Below are 20341 nucleotides of genomic sequence, written 5' to 3'. Positions count from 1 at the left end.
TGGTGAAAGAGTAGAATCAAGGATGTAGGTTGAAGCGAAAGGGGAAATATTTAATAGGAACCAGAGGGGTAACTTATATGGAACAAGTTGCCAGAAAAAGTAGTTGAGGCAGGTACTATAACAACATTTAAAAGACATTGGGACAGCTACGTGGATAGGAAAGGTTTAGAGGGATATCGGACTAATGCTTGCATATTGTGTAGATGGGGCATCTTGGTTGGCATGGGAAAGTTGGGCCGAAGGGCCTATTTCCATGGTGCTTGATTCTGTGACTATGACACTTAAATCCATCCCAGTTTTTATTAATGCTCTATCTTCATCCCCACAATTTGAAGCTACATATATACCAAAACCAAGTATTCCATAAACTGCCTTCTATTCACGCGCCCTCCATGTTTGAGTACTATAATATCCAAGGCACCACTCATTTTGTTTGGACTTTTCCTTTCGGCTCTATTCTAATAAATCCATGAACAACAAATGCTTTTTAGCCTTCCATGTTCACTGCCTGACATCCTGCATTTTCTGTGTAAAAATTGCCTTTTGATGTTCCCTTAAAATTGCAAATTAATTCCACAATCTGAGTTTCTGTGCAAACCCATTAAAAATACTTGTTTTTCAGATTCATGCCAGTTTATACAGTATCTCCAAACATGTAGGTTAATTGGCTGGGTAAATGTAAAAATTGTCCCTAGTGGGTGTAGGATAGTGTTAAGGTACGGGGATCACTGGGCGGCACGGACTTGGAGGGCCGAAAAGGCCTGTTTCCGGCTGTATATATATATGATATGATATGATATTTGGCACTTGGACAGAACTCAAGGCAATGCCACAATTTACATTACGCCCCAAAATGTTATTCTTCCTAGTGTCCTCATCTTATCAACCCTTCACCAGCCTCTAATACATTAGCTCCAGAGTCCAAATCAAACAATTTTTCCTACACAGCATTAATGATAGCACAAATCCAAATAAAATGTAGTTTTTCTTAAACACAAGTCATGAAGTTAGTAATCAGATTGTACACCAAAATCCTACTTCCTTAAAATGCCAAATTGGCAAGAATAGACATCAGCTATAAAAAAACTAGCATCTGTTAATTTTGAGGTTTACTGCCTGAATGAAAGTCTTAAGCATATTGATTACTTAAAGGAGTCAAAATAGTCTGAAAGACAAGCCACATTTTCCACATGATGAAGTAGAAACACTAAAGTATTCTCTTGTTTTCATCACCTCTGAACACCTGCAGTAAAATAAGACTAAATGATCACTACATACCAATTACATGATGGAAGAAACTCAGTCAAGGTCTACTCTGATACCGACGACATTGAACTCCAAATTAGGTCATTCAAAATGCGGGACATCCAGCTTGTCTCAAAGCCTTGGTATAACTTTGAATTCACGTACTGAGATACCAGAGGCTCAGTAATGGGCCATAAATCACTGCACTTCCATGATACTTACCAACTAAACTCAAAGAATTATAGATTCTGGCACTTAATGATCACCACTTAAAGTCACTATTAATAATCTCCAACATTAGTTAAAATTATCTATTTTTAGTTTCCTACATCCAATTCACATCCATTTTCTTCTAACAAAATTAGCATCAAATTAAATATTCCAGACAAGTTTCTCAGTTCAGAATCTGCACTCAGGTAGTGAGGTTCTAATCACGTCTCATGTGTCCTAGACTCTATGCACACGATAATGTACCAGAAAGCTTTCCACAACCAAGTTTCAGTGCAAGTATTTCACAAATTCCACCTATCAAAATGTAAAAAAACAAGGTAAAATTGGTCTAAATTGGGACAGGCAGCATCTCCGGAGTGAAGGAATGGGTGACGTTTCGGATCGAGACCATTTCTCAGACTGTCAGGGGAAAAGAAACTAGACATATGGAAGGGTAAGGTGTGAAAAGGACAGATCGAAGCAGACAATGCTCAAGGAAATGTAGAATGGTTCATAGTTGGCCAAGGGGAAGGTGACAACAAGGCATACAAACAGTAAAATTATTCAGGACAGTGAAACTAGTCGGAGAATTAAGGTGGGGGAGGGACGGAGAGAGAGAGGGAAAGTAGAGGTTACAAAGTTAGAGAAATCAATATTCATGGATTGTAAGCTTCCCAAGCGAAAAATGAGCGTAATATTCCAATAGCAAAACAATTCACCCCTCCACTCTCAACCCATTCAAATGATATATCCAGTCTCTACACAACTCCACTGGTCAGCAGTCCACCTTTCAAACTTCAATCCAAAATTTTGTCTGTATTCCAACTTGCACTGTTAAATTCATCCATCACACTGTTGCTCAATTTACACCAGTTCCTACTACAGTAATGCCCACAATTTAAAACTGCTTTCAAAGCCTCTTCCATCTCCAACCTTATTCAGCTCTGTAATGCTCAGATCTCTGCAACCCTTCCATTCTGACCTCCATGCCTCTCTGCACCAACCTGCCAAGCCCCAACTCCCCCTCCCACTCTCAGTCTGACCTTTCTGTCATGGGCCTCCTCAAGTGCCATAGTGAGGCCCACCGGAAATTGGAGGAACAGCACCTCATATTTCGCCTGGGCAGCTTGCAGCCCAGTGGTATGAACATCGACTTCTCAAACTTTAGATAGTTCCTCTGTCCCTCTCTTCCCCTCCTCCTTCCCAGATCTCCCTCTATCTTCCTGTCTCCACCTATATCCTTCCTTCGTCCCGCCCCCCTGACATCAGTCTGAAGAAGGGTCTTGACCCGAAACGTCACCCATTCCTTCTCTCCTGAGATGCTGCCTGACCTGCTGAGTTACTCCAGCATTTTGTGAATAAATACCTTTTTGTGAATAAATTGTCCCTAGTGGGTGTAGGATAGTGTTAATGTACGGGGATCACTGGGCGGCACGGACTTGGAGGGCCGAAAAGGCCTGCTTCCGGCTGTGTGTATATGATATGATATGATATGATTTGTACCAGCATCTGCAGTTATTTTCTTATACTAAATATTACAACAGGATCAGTTGGACAAGTGGGTTGAGGTATAAGTGGGAGGTGTTGCATTTTGGGAAGTCAAAACAAGGCAGGAACTTCACAGTAAAAGTCAGGGCTCTGAAGTGCATTGTAAAACAAAGAGATTTAGGAGTGCGGGTACATAGCCCCTTCACAGTGGCATCACAGGTAGATAGGGTGGTCAAGATGGCTTACAGTACATTGGCCTTCAACAGACAGGGTATATTAAGTTTAGAGGCTGTGATGTTATGTTACTGTTGTATAAGACGTTGGTGACGCTGCATTTGGAATAATGTTCAGTTCTGGTCAGGATGTTGTTAAGCTGGAAAGGGTGCAGAAAAAAATACCAGGATGTTGCCATGACTTGAGGGCCTGAGCTATCAGGAAGAGGCTGGGAAAGCCAGAACTTTATTATTGGAAGAGCATGACGCTGAGCAAGAATGTTATAGAGGCACGCAAGATCATGAGGGGAACAGATTTGGTGAAAGAGTAGAATCAAGGATGTAGGTTGAAGCGAAAGGGGAAATATTTAATAGGAACCAGAGGGGTAACTTATATGGAACAAGTTGCCAGAAAAAGTAGTTGAGGCAGGTACTATAACAACATTTAAAAGACATTGGGACAGCTACGTGGATAGGAAAGGTTTAGAGGGATATCGGACTAATGCTTGCATATTGTGTAGATGGGGCATCTTGGTTGGCATGGGAAAGTTGGGCCGAAGGGCCTATTTCCATGGTGCTTGATTCTGTGACTATGACACTTAAATCCATCCCAGTTTTTATTAATGCTCTATCTTCATCCCCACAATTTGAAGCTACATATATACCAAAACCAAGTATTCCATAAACTGCCTTCTATTCACGCGCCCTCCATGTTTGAGTACTATAATATCCAAGGCACCACTCATTTTGTTTGGACTTTTCCTTTCGGCTCTATTCTAATAAATCCATGAACAACAAATGCTTTTTAGCCTTCCATGTTCACTGCCTGACATCCTGCATTTTCTGTGTAAAAATTGCCTTTTGATGTTCCCTTAAAATTGCAAATTAATTCCACAATCTGAGTTTCTGTGCAAACCCATTAAAAATACTTGTTTTTCAGATTCATGCCAGTTTATACAGTATCTCCAAACATGTAGGTTAATTGGCTGGGTAAATGTAAAAATTGTCCCTAGTGGGTGTAGGATAGTGTTAAGGTACGGGGATCACTGGGCGGCACGGACTTGGAGGGCCGAAAAGGCCTGTTTCCGGCTGTATATATATATGATATGATATGATATTTGGCACTTGGACAGAACTCAAGGCAATGCCACAATTTACATTACGCCCCAAAATGTTATTCTTCCTAGTGTCCTCATCTTATCAACCCTTCACCAGCCTCTAATACATTAGCTCCAGAGTCCAAATCAAACAATTTTTCCTACACAGCATTAATGATAGCACAAATCCAAATAAAATGTAGTTTTTCTTAAACACAAGTCATGAAGTTAGTAATCAGATTGTACACCAAAATCCTACTTCCTTAAAATGCCAAATTGGCAAGAATAGACATCAGCTATAAAAAAACTAGCATCTGTTAATTTTGAGGTTTACTGCCTGAATGAAAGTCTTAAGCATATTGATTACTTAAAGGAGTCAAAATAGTCTGAAAGACAAGCCACATTTTCCACATGATGAAGTAGAAACACTAAAGTATTCTCTTGTTTTCATCACCTCTGAACACCTGCAGTAAAATAAGACTAAATGATCACTACATACCAATTACATGATGGAAGAAACTCAGTCAAGGTCTACTCTGATACCGACGACATTGAACTCCAAATTAGGTCATTCAAAATGCGGGACATCCAGCTTGTCTCAAAGCCTTGGTATAACTTTGAATTCACGTACTGAGATACCAGAGGCTCAGTAATGGGCCATAAATCACTGCACTTCCATGATACTTACCAACTAAACTCAAAGAATTATAGATTCTGGCACTTAATGATCACCACTTAAAGTCACTATTAATAATCTCCAACATTAGTTAAAATTATCTATTTTTAGTTTCCTACATCCAATTCACATCCATTTTCTTCTAACAAAATTAGCATCAAATTAAATATTCCAGACAAGTTTCTCAGTTCAGAATCTGCACTCAGGTAGTGAGGTTCTAATCACGTCTCATGTGTCCTAGACTCTATGCACACGATAATGTACCAGAAAGCTTTCCACAACCAAGTTTCAGTGCAAGTATTTCACAAATTCCACCTATCAAAATGTAAAAAAACAAGGTAAAATTGGTCTAAATTGGGACAGGCAGCATCTCCGGAGTGAAGGAATGGGTGACGTTTCGGATCGAGACCATTTCTCAGACTGTCAGGGGAAAAGAAACTAGACATATGGAAGGGTAAGGTGTGAAAAGGACAGATCGAAGCAGACAATGCTCAAGGAAATGTAGAATGGTTCATAGTTGGCAAAGGGGAAGGTGACAACAAGGCATACAAACAGTAAAATTATTCAGGACAGTGAAACTAGTCGGAGAATTAAGGTGGGGGAGGGACGGAGAGAGAGAGGGAAAGTAGAGGTTACAAAGTTAGAGAAATCAATATTCATGGATTGTAAGCTTCCCAAGCGAAAAATGAGCGTAATATTCCAATAGCAAAACAATTCACCCCTCCACTCTCAACCCATTCAAATGATATATCCAGTCTCTACACAACTCCACTGGTCAGCAGTCCACCTTTCAAACTTCAATCCAAAATTTTGTCTGTATTCCAACTTGCACTGTTAAATTCATCCATCACACTGTTGCTCAATTTACACCAGTTCCTACTACAGTAATGCCCACAATTTAAAACTGCTTTCAAAGCCTCTTCCATCTCCAACCTTATTCAGCTCTGTAATGCTCAAATCTCTGCAACCCTTCCATTCTGACCTCCATGCCTCTCTGCACCAACCTGCCAAGCCCCACTACAATAAAACAAATGTGAACAATACATGGAAATATAAAAAAACCCTGCAAATGCTGAAAATCTAAAATAGAAACAATGATATAAAATATGGCCAATACAAGGAACTACAGATGCTAGTTTACAAAAGAGACAAGAGTCAGGCAGCATCTCTGGAGAACATGGATAGGTGACGTTTGGGGTTCCTTCAGACTAAAGAAGGCTCCCGTCACGAAATGACATCTATCCATGTTCTCCATAGATGCTGCCTCACCCACTGAGTTACTATCTTGCATTGAAAACACAACAGGCAAGGCCACAAAAAAATGTACATGAATAGAAACATAGAAAAAAAGGTGCAGGAGGAGGCCATTTGGCCCTTCGAGCCAGCACCGCCAATGATTGTGATCATGGCTGATCATCTACAATCAGTAAACCGTGCCTGCCTTCTCCCCATATTCCCTTGATTCCACTAGCCCCTAGAGCTCTATCTAACTCTCTTTTAAAATCATCCAATGATTTGGCCTCCACTGCCTTCCATGGCAGAGAATTCCACAAATTCACAACTCTCTGAAAGACAAGCCACATTTTCCACACGATGAAGTAGAAACACTACTCACCTGAGTTTTAAATAGCCTCCCCATTATTCTTAGACTGTGGCCCCTGGTTCTGGACTCCTCCAACATTGGGATCATTTATCCTGCATGTAGCTTGTCTAATCCTTTTATGATTTTATACGTCTCTATAAGATCCCCTCTCATCCTTCTAAACTACAGTGAATACAATCCTAGTCTTTCCAATCTTTCCTCATATGACAGTCACTCCATCCCAGGGATTAACCTCGTGAACCTACGCTGCACTGCCTCAATAGCAAGGACGTCCTTCCTCAAATTAGGAGACCAAAAATGCACACAATATTCCAGATGTGGTCTCAACAAGACCCTATACAACTGCAGAAGGACCTCTTTACTCCTGTATTCCAATTGTCTCGTTATAGACAATAGGTTCCGGAGTAGGCCATTCGGCCCTTCGAGCCAGCACTGCCATTCACCGTGATCATGGCTGATCATGCACAATCAGTACCCCGTTCTTGCCTTCTCCCCATATCCCCTTATCCTTAAGAGCTCTATCTGACTCTCTCTTGAAAACATCCAGAGAATTGGCCTCCACTGCCTTCTGAGGCAGAGAATTCCACAGCTTCAAAACTCTGAGTAAAAAAGTTCTTCCTCATCTCCGTTCTAAATGGCCTACTCCTTATTCTTAAACTGTGGCCCCCGGTTCGGGACTCCCCCAACTTCGGGAACATGTTTCCTGTCTCTAGCGTGTCCAATCACTTAATGAAGACCAACATGCCATTAGCTTTCTTCACTGCCGGCTGTACCTGCACGATTACTTTCAGTGAATGGTGTACAAAGACACCAAGGTCTCTTTGCACTTCCCCTTTACCCAATCTGACACTATTGAGATAATAATCTGCCTCTTTATTTTTGCCGCCAAAGTGGATAACCTCACATTTATCTACATTATACTGCATCTGCCATGCATCTGCCCACTCACTCAACCTGTCCAAGTCACCTTGCAAACTCCTAACATCCTCTTCGCAATTCACACTGCCTCCCAGCTTTGTGTCACCCGCAAACTTGCGGCACTCCACTCTCCACTGCCTGCCATTCCGAAAAGGACCCGTTTATTCCTACTCTTTGTTCCCTGTCTGCCAATCAATTCTCTATCCATGTCTATACCCTACCCCCAATACCATGTGCTCTAATTCTGCTCACCAACCTCCCATGTGGTACCTTATCAAAGACTTTCTGAAAGTCTAGATACACTACATCCACTGGCTCCCCTTCATCCATTTTACTTGTCACATCCTCAAAAAATTCCAGAAGATTTGTCAAGCAGGATTTCCCTTCATAAATCCATGCTGACTTGGACTTATCCTTTTACCGCTAGCCAAATGCACCGTTATTACCTCTTTAATAATTGACTCCAGCATCTTCCCCACCACCGATGTCAGGCCAACTGGTCTATAATTCCCTGTTTTCTCTCTCTCGCTCCTGTCTTGAAAAGTGGGATAACATTAGCTATCCTCCAATCCACATGAACTGATCCTGAATCTATTGAAAATTGAAAAATTATCACCAATGCGTCCACGATTTCTTGAGCCACCTCCTTGAGTACCCTGGGATGCAGACCATCAGGCCCTGGGGATTTATCAGCCTTCAATCCCATCAGTCCACCCAATACTATTTCTCGCCTAATGCAAATTTCTTTCAGTTCCTTTGTCTCCCTTGAACCTCTGTCCACTAGTACATCTGGGAGATTGTTTGTGTCTCCTTAGTGAAGACATCTGAAATACCTGTTCAACTCTTCCGCCATTTCCTTGCTACCCATAATAATTTCACCCGTTTCTGCCTTCAAGAGATCCACATTTGTCTTTACTAATCTTTTTCTCTTAACATACCTCAAGAAGCTTTTACTGTCCTTCTTTATATTCTTGGCCAGCTTCGTTTCGTACCTCATCTTTTCAGCCCGTATTGGTCTTTTTGCTATCTTCTGTTGTCCTTTGAAAGTTGCCCACTCCTCTGGCTTCCCGCTACTCTTTGCTATCTTATAGATCTTTTCTTTTGGTTTTATTCCATCTCTAACTTCCCTTGTCAGCCACTGTTGGCTCTTACTTCCCTTTGAATCTTTCTTCCTCTTTAGAATGAAATGACCCTGCATCTTCTCAATTATGCCCAGAAATTCCTGCCATTGCTGTTCCACCGTCATTCCTGCTAGGATCCCTTTCTATTCGACCTTGGTCAGCTCCTCTCTCATCCCTGCATAGTCCCCTTTGTTCAACTGCAACACCGACATTCCTGGTTTAACCTTTTCCCTCTCAAATTGCAGATGAAAACTAATCATATTCGTTTTGAGAACATGAGAATAAAGAATGTTTCCAAAATGTCTGATTTTTGTTAAGAAGAGGGACTTGATGGCTGTGGTTGTTATATTTGGCACAAGATCCAAAGCAAATTTAACATGCAAAAATTAGAAGCCTGGATGTGGCGACCTGCCTAACCTGATTAGGAACTACCTAATCCCCTGAAAAAAGTTGCTAAGAGCTGGAAAGTAAATAGTTAAAATAACATACAACAACTACAGCATGGAAACAGGCCTGTCCGGCCCTACCAGTCCACGCCGACCATTCTCCCTGACCTAGTCTCATCTACCTGCACTCAGACCATAACCCTCCAATCCCCTCCTATCCATATACCTATCCAATTTACTCTTAAATAATAAAATCGAGCCAGCCTCCACCACTTCCACCGGAAGCCCATTCCATACAGCCACAACCCTCTGAAGGAAGTGGAGGGGAATTTTATTTTAGTGGGACTCTGAACTACTTCTTGAAAAGTGGTGGCGGAGGGGAGTAACACTCACCACATAAACAAATAACTGAATGTGCACTGAAAGTGCCATTATTTTACAGTCATGGAAGTGTCCAGCATTTTGTTTTTAAAATAGCCTTGCATCTGAAGCATACAATTTCACAATTCTATGAAAGCTCTGGAATTCTCACTCCTTTTCATACAGACTCTCCTTCAAATCTACTTCTTTGATTAAACGTTTGGTCACCGATCCTAAGCTCTTTACAAGGCTCATTGCCAAATTTGACAAAAGATTTTCATGGTAGCATTTCCACTATCCACACATGCTATTTCCAGCATTTTTATTTTCAACAACTGCAGTTTTCTTTTTTATCCAACCTAATTTGACACTGAATATCAAAACTTGTGAAACAATTTGCTGTGAAAGCTACTATTTTACTCTTGTGCATAAAAGTCCGACTATATTCCCCAAATTACTACAGCAACTCCACTTCAATGTACTTTACTGATGGCCATTGGAACATTGTGTAGAACGTCGAAGTATTCAATCTTCAAAATGCCTAAAAAACTTGTCCAAAATTTAGACTGCAAGGACATGTTAAAACCAATTATTAGGTATCAGACATTCTGACAAAATACCACTGAGGTCAATGTGGGTGGCACAGTGGCTCAGCCGGTTGCCTTGTTGCCTCACGGCGCCAGAATCACTGTCAGGTACTGTCTGTATGGACTTTACACATTCTCTCTGTGACCACGTATGTTTCCTCCAACATCCTAAAGACATGTGGGTATATAGTTAAAGACAAAATGCTGGAGTAACTTAGCAGGTCAGGCAGCATCTCTGGATAGAAGGAATGGGTGACGGTTCGGGTCGAGACCCTTCTTCAGACTGATAAGATAGTTATAGGTATATAGTTAACTGGCTTCAGTAAATTGCCCCTAGTATGGGAACAGACATGGAAGCGAGCAACACAGGGGCCCCACACGGGACGCTGCTCTGTCCGTTCCTGTTTACCATTTACACCTCGGACCTCTGATACAACTCGGACTCCTGCCACCTGCAGGTGTTTGCACAACTCTGCAATTGTGGGCTGTATCAATGAGAGGAAAGCTGAATACAGAGGTGTAGTCAACAACTTTGTTGACTGGTGTGGGCAGAATCACCTGCAGCTCACACTGACAAGACTGAGGAGCTTGTGGTGGGCTTTAGGAGACGACGAACACCTCTGTCTCTATCAAGGGTATGGATGTGCAGTTTACCAAGAACCTTGGAGTTTACCTGGACAGTAAACTGGACTGGTTCAGGAACGCTGAGGCAGTGTATAAGAAGGAACAGAGCCATCTGTACTTTCTGAAAAGGCTCTGCTTCTTCAACGTCTGCAGTAAGATGCTGCAGATGTTCAGCCAATCGGTGGTGACAAGTGCCATCTTCTTCGCTGTTGTGTGCTGGGGTGGCAGAGCGAAGGCCGCAGACGCCAACAGAATTAACAAGCTCACCAGGAAGGCTGGCTCCTCAAACTGTGGAGCATCCTGGACAATACAACTCACCCCATCCATGACACACCGGTCAACCTGAGGAGCACCTTCAGTAACAGACTGGTTCCACCAAGATGCAGCACAGAACACCACAGGAGATCCTTTTTCCCTGTGGCTATCAAACTATACAAATCCTTCTGTCGTGGGGTAGAGTGACACCCCTTCCCCTTCCCCCTCCCCAATCTTTGCACATCCCCAATCTTGGACTTTCCACGTCACTTTAATTTCATGTTTCAAGCATCCTGCTGTGTTTTATGACTGTTGGCAGAACAATTTCCCTCCTGGGATAAATAAAGTTCTATTGTATCGTATGCAAAAGTGGAACAACATAAAAGTAGCGTGAATGGGTGGTCAAAGGCTAACATGGATTCAGTGGGTCCAAGGGCCTGTTTACTTGCTGAATCACTACACTAAACCAAAATAAATTAAAATACTGTTTTTTACAAAAGACAGCTTCAAGCTTGCTACACTGTAGATTCCATCCTTTTAGCAAATGTAAATGTTCTTAAACCAAGCTAAATTTAACTAGTACACCAGGGTGCTGAAATTTATAGATGCAAAGTAATTGAGTAATATAGTAATATAGTAATATAGGGCGGCACGGTAGCGCAGCGGTAGAGTTGCTGCTTTACAGCGAATGCAGCGCCGGAGACTCAGGTTCGATCTTGACTACGGGTGCTGTACTGTAAGGAGTTTGTACGTTCTCCCCGTGACCTGCGAGGGGTTTTCTCCGAGATCTTCGGTTTCCTCCCACACTCCAAAGACGTACAGGTATGTAGGTTAATTGGCTAGGTAAAGGTAAAAATTGTCCCTAGTGGGTGTAGGATAGTGTTAATGTGCGGGGATCGCTGGGCGGCACGGACTTGGTGGGCCGAAAAGGCCTGTTTCCGGCTGTATATATATGATATGATATGATGATATGATAGTATGGTATAGATCAGAATGAAAGGTTCTTATATTTGGAAAACCATAGGTCAGTCATTTACAAATGCAGATATTTTTTTAATGAAGTTTGTGCAGTTGCAAAACTAGCATTTATGTACTATTGAGACACTGCACAGCACTCAAATTATGATTCATGAACAGCATGCTACTTATAAACCAATTGAGACAATCATAGGACAATTTTCCAATCTGAAAAAAAATTATTTTGTGCAGTCTCTTATCATCTCTCTTATAAAGGCATTTGCTTTCAGTGATCCTGTCATAGAAACATAAAAATAGGTGCAATAATAGCAATAATGTCCTTCCTCAAATTAGGAGACCAAAACTGCAACCCAGAGTTGTGAATTTGTGGAATTCTCCACCCCAGGAGGCAGTGGAGGTCGATTCCCTGGATGCATTCAAAAGAGAGTTAGATGGAGTTCTTAGGGCCAGCAGAATCAAGTGATATGGGATGATCAGTAGAGCCAGGATGTTTAGGCGCTATAAATCTCTGAAATAAGCAGGCAAATAGGCATAATAAATTTACAAAAATGACACGAAAAAAGGCATTTATTGACAAAAAAAATCCATAAAAAGTCAAGTATTTTCAAAAATGATAATATAAAAGTATGCTACATTAAATGACCAAAGTTGCCTGGTTGCACATAATTACTAGCATTACTAGCATATTTTTCAAATTATCTGGTGTCTGTCAGAAAGAATATGCTTCAGTTGTGAAAAACATCTTCCTACCCCAGCTGAGGTCACTGGTGCATACCCGAAACAAGCTACAGACTCTATATTCATGTCGATATCTTGTGCATAACAACTACCTTTGAGAACTTTAGCTATTTTTGTATTTCTTTAAGATCTTTGTTACCTAAAATCACTCTCTCACATTTTCCTTGTATATCTTTACCTACATCGCCAGGAACTTTACGAATATCGTCAGTTACTTTGTTGAAAACCTGCAAGTTATTCAACTAATGTTTCACCACGTTTCTCAAGGGAAGTGATAGCTTGTGGGAAGTTTGCAAAATTGGAAGCATTAAACACAAGATCGTGGTGGAGGGACTTTTTCTGCATGATTTCACTGACGATCCTGTTTGCAGCAGATTCTTCCTCAAAATAGTTGACGATTTATTTTATCTTTCCAAAATTTGCAGCATAGTAGATACAGCAGAGACCCATGTACCTCACTCACCTTGTCAAAACAGGGTGAGGAGGTAGGGGAATCTTGGGTGCCATTTCCTTGAACCACTGCACACGTGTCGGTGCTTTGAGGAAGATTTACTTGACATTGGAAACAAGCTACGTATGTGCTCGGCAATTCTATGGAGTCTGTGAGCTAAGCATGTCAAATGCAACATTTCGGGGAATAAAACTTTAAGAGCACAAGCAGCTTTTTTCATGTACGGAGCTGCATCAGTCACAAACATTCTCGTGTTTTATACCTTCTGGCTAAAATACAGCAAGTGAAGATGTAAACAACTGATTTGTTTTCCAATTTTCACAGTGGAATTCCAGCATCAATGAATGCCTTGCACAGATCACTCGAAAACTCAGATTTGCGATTGGAGCCAGCAGTAAATGTAGTGATCAGACAAGCTTGCGTATTTCCCGCCTTGTTTCTCTGCCGCCGACTTGTGTTTAGCTGTCTGTACATGCTGGGAGACAAAATATTTCTTCTCATAATTCACTGCTTTCTCACATGCGTTGCAAAACAGCACACGGTTGCCTGTAGAGAATATATCACTCCCGTACACTCTCACCAAATCGTTCAGTTTTCTATAAGGCGATGACTTGACTTAAGACATTTTGACGCTTGCAGGGATAGATCCTACAGGAGCGGGGATGCAGACCTCTACAGGCAGGCCAAGTACAAGCTCAGAAGAGGAATCAGAACTGCCAAGGAAAGGTACTCTGAGAAGTTGAGGAAAAAATAAGGTTTGCCTTAATCGACAAACCTGAGTTATTTTTAAAAATATGGTCTCCATTTATTGAATTTTTAGAAAAGTAAATGGGTTTGGCACAGGACTAAAATAAAAAAAATTAAATTAAAAGTTGAAACTTGAGTTGGGGGTTGGATGTACAGCTGTGGTTTTTGTCTCCCGGATCTACTCCCGTTAATTTTTATTGTTAGATCCTTTTTTTTTTTAACCCTCTTACTCTCTCTCCCCAAGTTTATAGTTTTATATTTTTATTTTTACTTTCTCTCTTCAAAAATTTAAAAATTGAAGCTATGTAAGAACTTTGTAACAAATGTGTTTTTTCTTATTTCTATTTGTACATATGCTTTTCAAAAATAAAATAATAAAAAAAAAATAAAAAAAGAAGTTGAGGAGCAAGTTTGGAAGGGCTTGCAAGAAATCACAAACTACAAGAGGAAAACTTGGACAATCGGCAGCTGACCAACGACCTGAACGAGTTCTACTGCAGGTTCAATAAACAGAAACTTAACCCTGGTACCCCCTCCCCCTCCCCAACCACCACTTCACACCTACTCACAGCTTGACTTCAGTTTGAAAAGACTGGACCCTTCCCCACCCACCCCTCTCCAATCCCCACTTAACACCCACTTACAGCCTGACTGCAAAAGACTGGGGCCTCGCCCACTGCCCACGAATGAACGACCGACAGCGGTGCATCCAGTTTCACCCCGGTGGTGGAAATTGTCTTGTAAGTTACGTTAACACGGCAAAAAAGGCTGATTTAGGCACTAGATCATGAAAAAGGCATTATCTTGCTGAAATCATCCAAAAAGGCATGAAAAGGCACATGGCAAAATCCTGGCTTAATCAGCCATGATCACATTGAATGGCGGTGCTGGATCGAAGGTAAAATGCTCCCAATATTGGGCGAGTCCAGAACCAGGGGCCACAGTCTTAGAATAAAGGGGAGGCCATTTAAAACTGAGGTGAGAAAAAACTTTTTCACCCAGAGAGTTGTGAATTTGTGGAATTCTCTGCCACAGAGGGCAGTGGAAGCCAAATCACTGGATGGATTAAGAGAGAGTTAGATAGAGCTCTAGGGGCTAGTGGAATCAAGGGATATGGGGAGAAGGCAGGCACAGGTTATTGATTGGGGACGATCAGCCATGATCACAATGAATGGCGGTGCTGGCTCGTAGGGCCGAATGGCCTCCTCCTGCACCTATTTTCTATGTTGTGGAGGCTAAGACTTTGGGTATTTTGGGAGGGGGAAGGGGAGGGGGAAGGGGACGGAGGAGAGGGAGGAGAGGGTAGAGGCAATGCAGGAGAGGCAACCCTCTCGTAAACCTTGAAATCAGGATTGAATGTCAACAAAACAAAAGTATGAAGTAGACTCCTACATGTATAAAACAATAACTGCAGATGCTGGTACAAATCGAAGGTATTTATTCACAAAATGCTGGAGTAACTCAGTAGGTCAGGCAGCATCTCAGGAGAGAAGGAATGGGTGACGTTTCGGTCGAGACCCTTCTTCAGACTACATGCATAAAGTTCAATTGTAAAATTATGTAAAATGTTCTGGGAGCTGGTGGGTCTGAGCACCATTCAGTGATCCTTACTGCTAACAGTACTAACCATTGTAGGATGTGTACAAGAGATTTAGAAAGATAGGACCAGAACGGCCTTAAACTACAAATAAGAACAGTTTGGAGCATTCATTCAGCAGGAAAATGAATGGGAGTCCTGACAGAGGTCTTTAAAACCATGTGTAAGAAAATAACTGCAGATGCTGGTACAAATCGAAGGTATTTATTTCACAAAATGCTGGAGTAACTCAGCAGGTCAGGCAGCATCTTGGAGAGGAGGAATGGGTGACGTTTCGGGTCGAGACCCTACTTCAGACTGATGTCAGTGGGGCGGGACAAAGGACGGATATAGGTGGAGACAGGAAGATAGAGGGAGAACTGGGAAGGAGGAGGGGAAGAGAGGGACAGAGGAACTATCTAAAGTTGGAGAAGTCAATGTTCATACCTCTGGGCTGCAAGCTGCCCAAGCAAAATATAAGGTGCTGTTCCTCCAATTTCCAGTGGGCCTCACTATGGCACTGGAGGAGGCCCATGACAGAAAGGTCAGACTGGGAGTGGGAGGGGGAGTTCCATGACAGAAAGGTCGGACTGGGAGTGGGGTACCATTATAGATGAGGTTATACCATTATAGATTTCTTCCATTATAGATGAGGCTCTCACTAGGGCCTCTTCTACATCCTGCTCGTTCTCACCTTCCACCCCACCAGCCAGCGTATCCAACAAATCATCCTCCAACATTTCCGTCACCTACAACGGGATCCCACTACTGGTCACATCTTCCCAACCCCTCCCTTTTCGGCGTCCCCTGAGACCGCTCCCTCCGTAACTCCCTGGTCCACTCGTCCCTTCCTACCCAAACCACCCCCTCCCCGGGCACTTTCCCCTGCAACCGCAGGAGATACAACACCTGTCCCTTTACCTCCCCCCTCAACTCCATCCAAGGACTCAAACAGTCATTCCAGGTGAGACAGAGGTTCACCAGCACCTCCTCCAACCTCATCTATTGTATCCGCTGCTCTAGATGTCAACTTCTTTACATCAGCGAAACCAAATGCAGACTCAGCGATCGTTTCGCTCAACACCTTCGCTCAGTCCGCCTTAACCAACCTGATCTCCCGGTGACTGAGCACTTCAACTCCCCCTCCCACTCTGACCTTTCTGTCATGGGCCTCCTCCAGTGCCATAGTGAGGCCCACCGGAAATTGGAGGAACAGCACCTCATACCTCAGCTTGCAGCCCAGCGGTATGAACATTGACTTCTCTAACTTTAGATAGTTCCTCTGTCCCTCTCTTCCCCTCCCCAGTTCTCCCTCTATCTTCCTGTCTCCACCTATATCCTTCCTTTGTCCCGCCCCCCCTGACATCAGTCTGGGGAAGGGTCTCGACCCGAAACGTCATCCATTCCTTCTCTCCAAGATGCTGCCTGACCTGCTGAGTTACTCCAGCATTTTGTGAAATAAATACCTTCTTTAAAACCATGAATGAATTAGGTAGTGTACAAATGGAGGACTACTTCCACTAATTTAATAAATCAAACCCAAGCCCTCAAAATTCAAGGTTATTGCAAATCAATTGGCAAGGGAAAAATTAAAAAGATATGACTGTGCTTGGATCATTAAACCCTGCCTTGGGAGGCAATGGAGAGAACTTCTTGGAAATAGGAAAAAGGAAACTTCTTGGAAATATATAAAGAAAACTTCTTGGAAATATAACAAGCTAAAAGGCAGACATTGTGTAAAATGCAAGTACAGATGACTTAGCTGAATGATGTTACTAAGCACCCATTTAAATCCTAATAAATATCACAAAAATATCACAATGAACAATCAGCTCAATAGACCGTTTAAGTTAAAGATCAGGATCTTTTAGTTGGAAAAAATTAGCAATGGTGATGAAACTGATTTGGGTTGCTTGGTTAAGAACAAGGGAAGCAGCAGTGAAATCATCATGAGCACCATTACTTCAGATTCCCATTAAGATTTATCAAATCCTAAATTCCTTTGATTTAATCAAATTAAGATCACCAATTGCATGAATAATAATAATATATTCCTTTATTCGTCCCACTCCGGGGAAAATCACCACCACATCCAGAGCATAGTGATCTGGGTGACACCACAACATATCTACAGCAGCATAAATGTAGAGCAGAAATTCAGTAACCAATTTATAAAAATCACTTTGAAATACAAAGAAATACAAAGGCATCTCACCAAAGATCAGTAACGGCAGCCACAAAACCCCAGATGCTCCGAATGCAAGGTTCCTCCCAAGATTCAGATCTGAAATCAAATAAGTACCAATTAGTGTGTTGCCACACTGCAGCCTCAAACCAGCACTCTCAGCAAGTCAACCACATTGGGCAACGAGAAGTCACATGCAGCATGACTGCTGACAGAGTTTCCTGATATAATCATATCATATCATATCATATCATATACATACAGCCGGAAACAGGCCTTTTCGGCCCTCCAAGTCCATGCCGCCCAGTGATCCCCGTACATTAACACTATCCTACACCCACTAGGGACAATTTTTACATTTACCCAGCCAATTAACCTACATACCTGTACGTCTTTGGAGTGTGGGAGGAAACCGAAGATCTCGGAGTAAACCCACGCAGGTCACGGGGAGAACGTACAAACTCCTTACAGTGCAGCACCCGTAGTCAGGATCGAACCTGAGTCTCCGGCGCTGCATTCGCTGTAAAGCAGCAACTCTACCGCTGCGCTACCGTGCCGCCCTTATCGTGTTTCTGTACTGAAATTAATGAGCTCAGATTTGAACATCCCCATTTTTGTGGTTAACTTTTTCAAAGAAACTCAAAACTTCCTTCTTCAATTCCTCTTTGTCCCCAGAACCAGAAGAGAAAAAAATATCAAAGAAAAAGTCACCATTTGGTAGTTGGTCACAAGGACTTGTATATATTCGGTATGTTTTCAGTGAAGGCCAGGAGTAGCAGCAGCAAGGACGACCATTGGCAGTCAGTGAGTGAGTGAGTGAGTGAGTGAGTGAGTGAGTGAGTGAGTGAGTGAGTGAGTGAGTGAGTGAGTGAGTGAGTGAGTGAGTGAGTGAGTGAGTGAGTGAGTGAGTGAGTGAGTGAGTGAGTGAGTGAGTGAGTGTGAGTGACAGGGAAAGTCTGTTTAAAAAAGAGTGCCGTTTGCAGTGTTTCAGTGAAGGTTGGGAGAAGCGCATAGACCTTCAAGCTGGTCAGAGGAAGGCAGGTTAGGAATGAGTGCATGGATTGGCTGAGCAATTAAATTAGAAGATTGGTAAATTGGCCAATTACTCAATTTATCGACTAATATGAGCAAGGTTTGCTCAAGGGGAACGGCCCTGTGAGGAAAGTGAGAGTCTTTGGCATGGAAGCTACATTTGTTTGAACCTTTATTTGTGATTTTTGACACTCAAGAAATGGCAGGCAAGTTGGTGCAGTGTGTTTCCTGCAGGATGTGGGAAGGCAGGGACACTGCTAGAGCTTCTGGGAACTACACCTGCAGAAATTGTGTCCAGGTGCAGCTCCTGAATGGACGTGTTGTGGAGTTGGAGAAGCAGCTGGATGACCTCAGAGCCATCCGGGAAGAAGAGAGCTTCCTGGACAGGACCTACTGTGAGGTTGTCACGTCAAGGATTCAGGACAAGCGAAGGTGGGAGACCGTGACAAAGGGGAGTAAACATGGACTACAGGAGACCCCGGTGGCTGTGCTTAATGTAAACAGGTACACCCTCTTTGGAGTTGTTGGGGCAGAAGACACTTCCAGTCCGAGTGGCGGACAGGTTGGTGGCTCCAATCCTGGTAATGAGACTTGACCGGCGAGGCCAACGTCAAGCAGAGCCATAGTGGTGGGTGACTCCATTGTCTGAAGTGCAGACAGGAGATTCTGTGGCGGCAGGCGAGACTCGAGAATGGTCTGTTGCCTCCCTGGTGCCAGGGTTCAAGATGTCCTGGATTGACTTCAGAACATCCTCAAGAGGGAAGGTGAACAGCTGGAAGTAGTTGTGCACGTGGGCACAAACGATGTCAGGAGGAAGAGGAAGGAGGTGCTGCAATGTCAGTTTAGAGATTTAGGAAGAAGACTGAGAAGTAGGACTTCTAAGGTGGTTATCTCTGGATTGCTTCCAGTACCTTGTGCTGGTGAGGGCAGGAACAGGGAGATCGGGGATGTGAATGTGTGGCTGAGGGGTGCAGGGAGCAGGGATTTAGATTTCTAGACTACTGGGATCTTTTCTGGGGTAGGGGTGACCTGTACAAAAGGGACGGGTTACACCTTAACTGGAGGGGGAACAGTGTTCTGGCAGGCAGGTTTGCTAGTACTACACGTGTGGGTTTAAACTAAATAGTGGGGGGGGGGGGGGGTGGGGTTGACAAAGTGGGAATATAAAGATGGAGTTAAAAGGGAAGTGAATACAGGAAAGGTTGCAAAAAACTCCCAAATTAACGAGAAGAAAAGTTTGAGAAGGGATAACAGAGTAAGGTCAGGGCCAATAGTGTGAGAGGGGAGGTGAATACAGAAGTTAAAGTGTTGTATTTGAATGTGTGAAGTATAAAAACTAAGGGGATGTGCTTGAGGCTCAGTTAGACATTGGCAAGTATGATGTTGTGGCAATTACAGAGACATGGCTGCAAGAGGGCTGGGAGCTGAATATTCAGGGGTATATGTCCTATCGAAAAGACAGACGGTGGGCAGAGGGGGTAGTATAGCTCTGTTGGTAAGGAATGATATTCAGTCCCTTGCAAGGGGGGACATAGAATCAGGAGATGTAGAATTAGTATGGACCGAACTGAGAAATTGTAAGGGTAAAAATACCCTAATGGGAGTTATCTACAGGCCCCCAAACAGGATATAACTAGGAAAATGGACAGGGGAGAGCCAGTGGATGTAGTGTACCTGGACTTTCAGAAAGCCTTCGACAAGGTCCCACATAGGAGATTAATGGACAAAATTAGAGCACATGGTATTGGGGGTAGGGTACTGACATGGATAGAAAATTGGTTGGCAGACAGGAAACAAAGAGTAGTGATAAATGGGTCCTTTTCAGAATGACAGGCAGTGACTAGTGGGGTAC

The 20341-nt window shown here is 42.8% G+C and overlaps 1 protein-coding gene across 1 annotated transcript in view; it reads right to left on the bottom strand.

The window, feature by feature from the left end:
- LOC144590171 (progranulin-like) overlaps positions 1–17559 on the bottom strand; it is a 65233-nt gene extending 47674 nt beyond the window's left edge. Inside the window, exon 1 of the mRNA XM_078394989.1 lies at positions 17488–17559. The gene's annotated coding sequence lies outside the window, so the exon portion shown is untranslated. The remainder of the gene's footprint in view (positions 1–17487) is intronic.
- Between the last annotated feature and the right edge of the window lie 2782 nt (positions 17560–20341).

This window comes from Rhinoraja longicauda, unplaced genomic scaffold (assembly GCF_053455715.1).
Source record: "Rhinoraja longicauda isolate Sanriku21f unplaced genomic scaffold, sRhiLon1.1 Scf000147, whole genome shotgun sequence".
NCBI lineage: Eukaryota > Metazoa > Chordata > Chondrichthyes > Rajiformes > Arhynchobatidae > Rhinoraja > Rhinoraja longicauda.
This window is presented reverse-complemented; position numbering and strand designations above follow the sequence as displayed.